The 10,817-nt window shown below is 35.9% G+C and overlaps 1 pseudogene; it reads left to right on the top strand.

The window, feature by feature from the left end:
• The first annotated feature begins 227 nt into the window (after positions 1–227).
• LOC104211080 (O-fucosyltransferase 29-like) lies at positions 228–10,470 on the top strand (annotated as a pseudogene).
• Positions 10,471–10,817: the final 347 nt, after the last annotated feature.

Genomic DNA, 10,817 nt, shown 5'->3' with positions numbered 1-10,817 from the left:
ATTGTCATTCCTATTGTGGTTTGTAGTATAGTCGTAATATAATAAAAAAAGATTAGCAGAAGATCAAAATCAAGTAGATGTAGATATGAAATTTTTGATGTATAGTTGTGGGTGGGTATTGGCTAATAATCCCCAGAAGCAGCAGCATTTCTTGTTTAGCTGTTGTTCGCGGCGACTGATCTCATGTACCAAATTTTGTGGGTTCATGTTGTTTGCCTTAGGCTTGATTTCACTCTTCACTGGCCACGTGGCATCCAATCTTGAATGGTACTCTCACTCACTCCTCAAACCTTCTTGGTTCTACAATCAGGTAATCTTAAATGTACCCATAAACAGAAATGGTCAATTAGCTTCATTTTCATTGTATTTATATTTTTCTCAAAATGTTTTTGTTTCGACAAATTTAGAATGTACCCAAAATTTTGATTTTTGTTTCAACTCTTTTTTGCTTTTGGGTTGGATAGAATACAAAGGGAGAGTTCAGAATCTCATGTTATAAGTTTGCTGGTGAGTGATCGAATGATTTTTTATCTGTTGGGACAATAATAAATTTCACTGTTCCTTTGCTATCTGGCACTAAATTTATAGGAAAACAGAAACTTATGGCTGCAACACTAGCTAGCTGCTATGAAGGTTAAAGATTAGTTTTCGCTTGCCTATCCAGGTGTTTTGAAGCATCACATTTCTGTTATTTGATACTACATTTTAGGATGGAGGTGCACCAATCGATATTTGGAAGTCAAGGTATTCCACATCTTACTTTGGATGCAGTGAGAGAGGCCCTCGTTTTGCTTGTAAGTAACCCCTTTTCGTCAGATACTCAGTGTCCTAACTGTTTATGATGTTATTACTCGGATCTCATATTGTTTTTAGGTAACATTATTTGGTTGGTCAAAATCTGAAAGTGAGGCTTGAGGTTTTCCACTGGACACTTTTGGCATCTTAAACAAGTTATGGAAATCGGTATTTACATCTTATATTATGATTTCAACTAAAATGTTATAATATATTCTCCAGACAATTATAAAAAAGTAGAGTGCTATGTTTGGAGCAAGAGGTCGGAGAGCAAATTGGTTCTTCCACGCTAGAAATATATAGTCTTTGTTTTTTACTATTTGGGTATGGGAAATATGTGAAGAGAGTTGGCTGGCCAGCGTCCTACTTTTAAGTTAGATGGTTTTTAGTTCCCACGCCTTTTCTCATTTTTTCCCTATATACGCTACTTGCACCTGCTATCTGTTGCTTGATTTGATTTTCTTTCCAACAAGAAGGTGAAAACAAAGTCAATGAAAAGCAAATTTGCTAAGTTGCCTGATCTAGTGTAATTTTTTAAAATAATCTTATTCTTATCTTCACTTTCCCATCAATCATCTTAAAGAAAGAGTAGCCTTATTGACATATCTAGCATCGTAGTTGATGTGTAGAAGTGAGTAAATTATTGTTCAGGTCATTGCATTGGATTTTGCTGCTTTTTTGTTATTTGACACAATTGGAGTTAAAACATGCTTATTTTATATACTTGACGAGCACTTGCACTTAGTTATTGTTTTAATCGCCTAAAGTCTTTCTCCTGTCTATTTAGGTTTGAAGTTCATTTATATGCTTCTGTATCTCTCTTCAATTTTGGTAAGAATAACTTGGACTCTAATGTTTCCGAAATGAAATGTAGCTGCTGTGAGTGTGCGATCTTCAAATGGATATCTACTTATTGCAACTAGCGGAGGACTCAACCAACAAAGGACTGGAGTAAGTATAATGTTCTTGTCTTGATATAGTTTATTCACTAATCTTTGGCATCTCTCAAGCAGTTTTCTTTGTATTAATAAGTTCTCTCAAACAGTTTGCTTTTGCTAATTTCATTTCTGTATCTCAGTAATCTAACCTTTGGAACCTATCTCGTGCTTACCAGATAACTGATGCTGTGGTTGTTGCACGGACTCTTAATGCCACTTTAGTTGTACCTGAGTTGGACCATCATTCATTTTGGAAGGATGGTAGGTTGGTGGGCATTTTAAAGTTACTTTTGGGAGTGTGGCTATTGCATAAGTTCATAGTGGATCATAATAGCAGAAGCAGTTTGACTCTTTTTTTTTACTAAGATATCCTTTTAACCTGCAGTGATTTTGTCAACATCTTTGATGTTAAATGGTTCATCTCATACCTTGCAAAGGATGTCAGTATTGTTAAAAGAGTTCCAGTGAAGGTCATGAAGTTAATGCAAAAACCTCCATATACCATGCGCGTTCCAAGAAAATCAGAACCTGAATATTACTCAGACCAAGTATTGCCTGTACTTTTAAGGAGACGTGTAAGTAAACAAAAAGCAGAACAATTAATACAGTGTTTTATCATATCTGTTCAATCACTTACTCACCTATACTAGCTTCTGTTTTCTAACCGTAACCTCATATTTCCCAAAAAAACTATAAGTGAACTTTAGGGAATGTGGTCACTCTTCTGGGAGCTGTTTAGGCAGTCAAGTTGTAGAAATCCTAAACTATGGTCTGTTTCAGGATGCACACATCTTTATGTTTCTAGAATCTAACGGAGCCCATATATGACGTAGCTATTCTCGATCTCAGAGATGTAATGTGGCACAGATAAACCATGTATTGAAGCCATTGTTCTGGAGTCTACTGTTGTTTCTACCCTTTCTCTAGGCATAGTTATATCATGGTATGGTTGGAGCACTTCTCTTGTTCTAAAAGCTCTTTCAGATGGATTATGTTGAGGTCATAAATTTACATGATCATAACATTTTGTCATGTTTATATAGGCCTGTCTTGATAATGGCATGCTTAAATGGAAGATATTTTAGTTCCCCTGGTTAATGAGGTAGTGGAATAGTCAAAATTGAGTGGTTAAATTTACCGGGACCATTAAAATGAATGTAATATCTGCTTTACCTAACTTAGAGAACATGTTTAACAATCAATCGACTTTCCCCATTCATAGATTCAGTCTCATATCCATTGTATAAATGTGTATCATACTTATCAATTGGTGATACACGCCGGATTAGGGCGCTTGACGAGGATGATTTTCAAGTCAACATCATAGCATTGGAGTGCTTTAAAGGGGTCAAGATCAAGTATAGCTATATTAACAATTTAGGCTATTTTGGGCTAGCTTTGTAATTTGGCTCTACATAGCTTCCTCACTAGCTTAAGGGTATTTTGGTCATTTAGCGTAACTAACACTCTAGTATAAATAGTTCCTTACTTATCTTGAGGAAAAAGCTTGTGATAGATTGATAAACAAAGACAACCTTGAGAGGTTTAGGATATCTTTATTTTCTCTTTATTTACTTCTTAGATTATCTATGTTAGGTTAATCTAAGCCTGTCAAACGGGCCGGGTTGACCTGTTTCCGGACTGGCCCAGACTGGTTGAAACCCGGACCGGTAGTTAGGGGGCCGGGTGGGCTGGGTTAGGCGGGTTAGGGGAGTTGGTCCGTTCACCAAAAAAGATCCGGTTAACCAGACCGGTCAAACCCGATCAACAAAAATTACTGTTGAACGGTTAACCGGTCCGGTCCGGACCAGTTTAACGGCTAAAAATCTGATTTTTTTTTAATGTCATATGACCGTTGCCCAACGGGTTGATTGTAAGAGTAGTCCTTTTTTGGGCAATGTTTTTAAAAAAATAACACTTTTAGTAATTACTAATTTAGCCCTTTAAAAAACTATAAATACACCCCCCTCTTCTTCATTTTTTCACTCATCTCTCATTTCTCAAACTCAAATTCTCAATTCAAGTTAAATCATGCCCCGTACTTCTAGAGTGTGTTCATATGTTTAGGAACACTTTGAGGTGGCTGAAGAAAATGAAGAAGTTCATAACGTAAAGTGCAAGAACTGTGGTCTAGTTTTAAATCTTCGTCTAAAGTGTGTGGGCACAGGCTGTTTAAGGAGGCATATGAAGAGTTGTCTTGAGTGTCCTCCAGAAATTCGTATTTAAGTTGATTTGAGACAATTTGTGTTATTTTAAAATTATTAGATGTATTTATGCTTAATGTTTTAGTTTGTTAGATTAATTTGAAGTATTATTATGCAATGAAAATTTAGTTTTACTCTTTTTTCGTTAATTTAGTTGCGGTTAAATGTAAATGTTAATTTGTAAGTTTGAATAAAAAAAGAACTTGCAAATTATAACAACAATTTTTTTCCATCTTCATTGTATTCTATTATCTTAAATGCTTAATGAAATATCCAAAATTTCAAATATAAAGATTTTAAAGTCTTTGCATCCTTTTAGTCAAATACCATTTTTATAAGATTGTTTTTTTGTTTTATATTTTTACTTTATATTAATATAAATTACGATAGTTATACAAAATACAAAAAAAAATAACACTAACCCGGCCCGGCCACTTGGATCTGTAACCCTTCCGGTTCATTTTTTACCTGGATGGACCCGGACCTGTTAAACCCGATTTTGAATAACCCGTAACCGGCCTGGATTGGAAACCGGCCGGTCACCTTTTTTCCCAACCCGGCCCGGCCCGACCCACCAGTTAAACACCCATAGGTTAATCTTGTATGAGTTCATGTTCATACTCTTGGATTATCTTATGTATTTGAATATTAATTCGTTGTTCTAGTTAATATATTTTACTAGGGGGCTTTGAATTTCATTCTTTACTTTGCTTAATCCGTGTTTCTTATTCGTGCTCGTCATTGATTGGTGTTCATCATAGGAAATTCAAGGGGTTTAACTTGTTCATAGTTAGATTCTTATCTTTCCCTATTTTAAACCCTAATCTTCTATCTTTTTGATCCCGCGTATTTTTGCAATATCTGTATTTTCGATATGATTCCGTATCAATTGGTCTACCTGGTCATCTAGGAACCATATTGACATCACACAATTTCTTAAATGTTATTTAAAACTCACTGCAGCTTTCGTTGTTTCACTTATCCTTCAGTCTATAGTAACAACTTCAAGACGCGGAATTTAGCAGTTGATGAAAGAACACACATTTTACGAATTTATGCTCATCGAGCATACAAGTCAAAAATTGATAGTAGAAAGTGGATGCTTCTGCTCATGTTTTATTAATGTTTGATCTCCAAATTGTATGCAGGTTCTTCAGTTGACAAAATTTGATTATCGGCTTGCTAATGACCTTGATGAAGAGCTGCAAAAATTGTGTTGCCGTGTGAATTATCATGCCTTAAAATTCACTAAGCCCATAAGGAATCTTGGTCAGAAACTTGTAGTGCGTATGCGAAAGATGGCAAGACGTTTCATTGCAGTTCATTTGAGGTTTGTTTGACTTACTGTGTTCGAAATCAAACCTTAGGCTACTATCTGTTTAATTTTGCATAGCAATATTACAAAGCAAAGTATTGTGGAACTGAAAATTAATGCTGGAACTTTGAGAATTTTGCGTTTTGTAAAGAAAGAATTTGGGAATGAATTTCTCAATTATTCCGTAAAGCATGTTGGGGTTTAAATAGTGTTTACAAGTAATCCTTAAAAGTGAAAGAAATTAATTTCTATTCCTAAATACACAATCGCAGGGATGCAAAACTTTTCTTGTATTTACAAGGAATGTGATCTTGCTGTATTAGCAATTTTCCTAATAAGGAAACATTTGTATTTCTTAACACTCCCTGCAAGCTAGAGTATGCATATTGTATTCTCCTAACTTGTTGCAAATATACTCAGTTCTGGAGCCATGAAGTGACTTCGTAAGAATGTCTGCTTGGTAACAAATCACTCGAGCTGACAAAATCTCTCACAACGCTCTTTGACTCAACTTTTGTTGAATGAAATGAATACTTCTATATGCTTTGGTCTATCATGAAATACTGGGTTTGAAACAATTTGTATGCAACATGATTGTCACAGAGCTATTGCTTTGGTGCATCTCCTCCACACCTTCACTCTTCAAAAAGTTGCTTTAGCCATATAAGCTCACATGTTGCCAAAGTCGTTGATCGGTCTTCTGCCTCTGCACTTGATCTAGCTACTATATCTTGCTTTTTGCTTTCCCAAGATATTAGATTTTTTGTAAAAGCACACCTAACAAGAAATAATATCTCGGAAAAGCAAAAAGAAAATCTATCTTGGAAAAGCAAAAGGCAAAAAAGCAAGGTGTAGTAGTTAGATAAAGTGCAGACGCAGAATACCAATTAAAAAAGATATTATTAGATTTCGCAATACCCCGAAGTAAATCATCTCTTTGAAGGAGATCCAGCCCGGTCTGCATCAGAGTACCCAATGATATATGCATGTTCCATATCCTCATACAACAGACCCTATTCAGGTGAACATTTGGTATACCTTAGAAGGCGAATTTACTGTATTTCAGTGACATTCACAAGGAGTTTGGAGAATTAGTAACATTATCAGCCAATGAGATGTCTGGTCGGTAAGATAATTATGTTTGTCAACCAATCTTCGATGATAAAGGGGGTCCTTCAAAGGCTCCCTTGTGTGAGAAGAAGCTTAGAGTTTCAGCCCACAGAAGTGTCAATAGGTTTGCAATTCATCCATTACCTTAATCAATGTAACACACGTAACACTCTCCTGCACGACCATGACTGGACATTTGGTGTGAGAACAGTATAACATGGGTATCCAATATTGGATAAACCAGGAATACTGATGGGCCTTGCTTTGTTACTATGTTAAGAATGAAGAGGAGAATGTGGGAATGACTTTCTTGATTATTCCTCCAGCGTGGTGGTTTAAATAGTAGTTACAAGTATCCTAAAAAAGAAAGAAAAGCAATTCCTCCTTCTAATTACACAATCATAGGGATTCGAAATATTTCCCATGATTACAAGTAAGAGGGTCTTGTCATATAGTATACAATTTTCCTAAAAAGGAAACCTTCCTAATTCCTGATGGAGCTGTCTGTCATGAGAATTCTGTAAACCTTTCTCTTTTTCTTTTTTCCTTCAAAATCCTGTCTTGTTTTTAAAAGTTCCATATCCATCCTAAGGTGGCAGCGGAAACCAAAAAAGTGATTATAGGAAGGAGGGGGTGCATTGGCTAAACCTCCTTATACCTAAGTGAATGAATGGAAAACCCCATTCTTTTACATTTGAAGCTTAGAGAAAAATCTGATTGCCTTCCTAATCTGGTGGGGTAATATTCTGAATAATCTTATTCCATTACCAAAAGAAGAAGAGAAATTCTGAATGCTGTATAGTTTCCTGCCGAATATGATATGGAGATTTGTTTGCTCAAACCACGTAAGCATTCTTTCATTTATATTCATAATTCTTAAGAATTGCATATCGACTTGAGATCAAGTTTGTATGCTCTGGGGAAGGATCATAGACAATTAAGGGATTAAGAGAAATCCTAATTAGTTGTTTGGTAACAAAGACTTAAAAAAACATAAAATGAACTGCAAGATCCATGTTTTCTTTTGCTGAAAGGACAAAACGGTGTTTTGACCTTCTGACTTGATAGTACTTGAATATCTGTGTCAGCTAAGTGTTAGATGTGTGTTTAGATTACGAGTTGTACCTGTTATGCCTTCACTATAACAACAACTACGCTTCAGTCCCAAACAAGTTGTGGTCAGCAATATGAATCCTCATTTCTTTCATTTAGCTCAACTCATATCATCATCATTATCGAAATAAATAAAAGTGCAAGTAAAAAAGATAAATATAATTTTAATAATAATAATAATAATAATAATGTGTGTTGTTATATATGTCTGTTATCCAAGAGAGTTCCTTTCACATTTTTGCTTTCCATTGGCACTTAACGTGTGTTGCTCTGATACATATATATATTTCAGGTTTGAACCTGATATGCTAGCATTTTCTGGGTGCTACTATGGCGGGGGTGATAAGGAAAGATATGAATTGGGTGAGATAAGAAAATGATGGGCCACTTTACCTGTAGGATTTCTTTCCTTAAATAATTATGACTTTGTTCTTTACTACTTGGCAATTTAGGCAATTTTACTTCTGCTTTATCAGATTAAGGATTTTTTTTTATTGATTAAGAAATTGAAAGTGTCAAATCACTAACAAGTTGGTCCTATGGAGAAAGAGTCTTCTCAGAAATGTAAAGTCCAGATCTTTATGTTTCCCCTAGATTGGGGAAGGGTGGCCTATTCCTATTTGTTTATTATTGTGTCAATCTGGGATCTTCGAGTTTATCAAGCTATTGCCATGTCATAGAACTTACAACTGTCTTCTGGCTCATAGCTCTTCATTATTCTATTTGAGTATTGCACGGTTCGAGGACACTGAGATTTGAAATGCTTTCTTTTTCTGGAATAACTTGGAAAGATGAAATATGGTTTTTACAGGAGTAATGAATGATTACTTTACAACCATATCTTTGTTTTTGCATTTGTAGAAGAAATGTCCAAACACCACTAAATGTGGGTCTTAGTCTTATATGCTTAACATAAGTCATCTTATTTTTTTCTAAAAAGAGTGCAGTGCAGACTGGTACCCACCCAACCCCACCCCCTCTCTCCAAACCCAAAAAAGTAAAAACCCTCCTTTCCTCGTTTTTTCCTTATTCAACTGGACCTCGTATGATCTGTGTACCTTATCGCAAAATTAAGGTTTTCCATACTTTTTGATAACACAGTTCTATTCAACTTGTGGCTTCAGGGCCTGAGCCCTGATGAAGAGCGAACTCGAGGAAGATGTCCCTTAACACCCCACGAAGTTGGGCTTATGCTGCGGGCGCTTGGCTTCAAAAATGACACATACCTTTATGTTGCATCTGGTGAAATATATGGTGGAGAAAAAACTCTCCAGACTCTAAAAGAGCTGTTTCCAAACTTTTATACCAAAGAGATGGTTGCTGGTGATGAGCTGAAACCTTTTCTTCCTTATTCTTCTCGTCTTGCAGCAATTGACTACATTGTATGTGATGAAAGTGATGTCTTTGTCACTAACAATAATGGGAACATGGCTAAGATCCTTGCTGGTAGTAGGTGAGGCTCTTCTTTTCTGCTTTTCCTTTTCTGCACACTTACATATCTAATTAAACACTTTGTTCAGAGGACACCTGTTTTTTGTGCTTAGCATGGTACATGTGTCTACTTCGTTGAACTAAGTTTGTCTAATCTAAGCAAAACGGAAAAGGGAATCAAGATTAAAGCACATTGTGCTATCGGTCCACGGTTAAGAAAATTGAGCAAATTTAGTGGCCACTATGTCACAAAATGATAGAACGAAATCATGTTGGAAAAAATCATGCTGAATCAGTTAATAATTAGTTATTTGCTTCAAGAGTTTATGTCGTAAACCAAAACGGAATTGTTTCTATTTATCGTGTCAATTGAAAAAAAATCAGGAATTTAAATTTGGTAGCCTAAACTTTGTCTGAGAGTTCTATGACTTTTAAACTTAGTAACTAATGTGGAGATTAAGTTTGCTGATTCTAGAACTTTCAGATTAGTTGTGATTTAAACTCTAGCTTATTTCTTTGGAAGTAGGTTAATACTGGAAGTAAGTGTTCAATTTCAACATCGTTTAGATAGATAGTTGCAACTCAGAAATTTTGTACATTGAAACTTCATTACAAATAATTTCTATTCATGTTCCTATCTTCTTGTTTCACCATTCTAATGTTTTCTTTCTTCATCATGCCAAAGGAGGTACATGGGGCACAAGAGGACCATCAGACCAAATGCCAAAAGACTCAGCACTTTGTTCATGGCTCAAAATAAGATGGACTGGGAGACATTCTCCGGAAAGGTCAAATCATGCCAAAGAGGATTCATGGGAGAACCTGAGGAAATGAGACCAGGGCGTGGAGAGTTTCATGAATTTCCATCCTCGTGTATCTGTAAGACACCATTCAATCATTCAAATGTCATAAACAGATACAACGATCATATTTCAGGAAGGAATCCAACTCTGCCGGAGTCACAATATAGGTACATAAACAATAGCAAGGACCTTGAGGAGAAGAGCTCAGAGAAATTTCAGTAGAGGAAGTTTGACAGGAGATGTTATTGTATTTAAAGAGGACCCGTGGCATTGGTTCAATGGTAAGGATGCAGCACGTGATGTATTGATTAAATGCACATCATGGATTCGAACTGTGCCATAGACAAAGCCTAGTATTTATGTTGGGAGGAGGGTAGAGAGAGAGAGAGAGAGTATACTCCCTGCAATTTCAGACCTTGCTCGAAATGGAGTCAAGTCAGAAGCCTAGAGAATCTTTGTATTAGAAGAGGCTGAGTTAATCCGACTATGAGTTACTCGGGGAAGTGTTATAGAATTGACATTGTCCCCTAGAATTAGTTGCGACTGCCTTCTTTTGGCAGGACTTGAGGGGCTGAAGCCACAGCAGCACTTGAGTCAATTGTCTAAATTTGTTTTTCGGTTCACTGCTATTTTTTCAGAAAGCTGATGCTGATGTGCTACAACTGTTAATATATATTTTTGTAAGATATGTATAGAACAAAGAAGAAAAAGAACTTTGATCTCCATTTATATGCATCCTATTCTGTGCAGTTACCTCTGTTTACGTTGTATTCTGTTGTTTACTTCTCATTTGATATTGAAATCAATTTCATCTTATTCAAAGGGATATCAACATGTAACACACCCTACCAAGATTAGCTAATTAATTGGTACACTCGTGCCTATTCCTTCTTGACTCCATTGTTAAATGAATCTGCTCAGGTGTAAACATGCACCTATACGTTAATGCTATTTAGTCAATGACTCATTGTGCTAGAAGGAATACAAGGAAGCCAACACTGAACGAGTATCAAAAGCTATCGCTTGTATAAAATAGAGTATTTCTGTGATTTTTATATGGGAAACAATGTCATAGTGGTGAGTATATTGGGCGCTGGCCACTTGCATC

This window comes from Nicotiana sylvestris, chromosome 6 (genome assembly GCF_000393655.2).
Source record: "Nicotiana sylvestris chromosome 6, ASM39365v2, whole genome shotgun sequence".
Classification (NCBI taxonomy): Eukaryota; Viridiplantae; Streptophyta; class Magnoliopsida; order Solanales; family Solanaceae; genus Nicotiana; species Nicotiana sylvestris.
The sequence above is the reverse complement of the archived record's forward strand: the minus strand, read 5'-3'. Positions and strand labels throughout refer to the sequence as shown.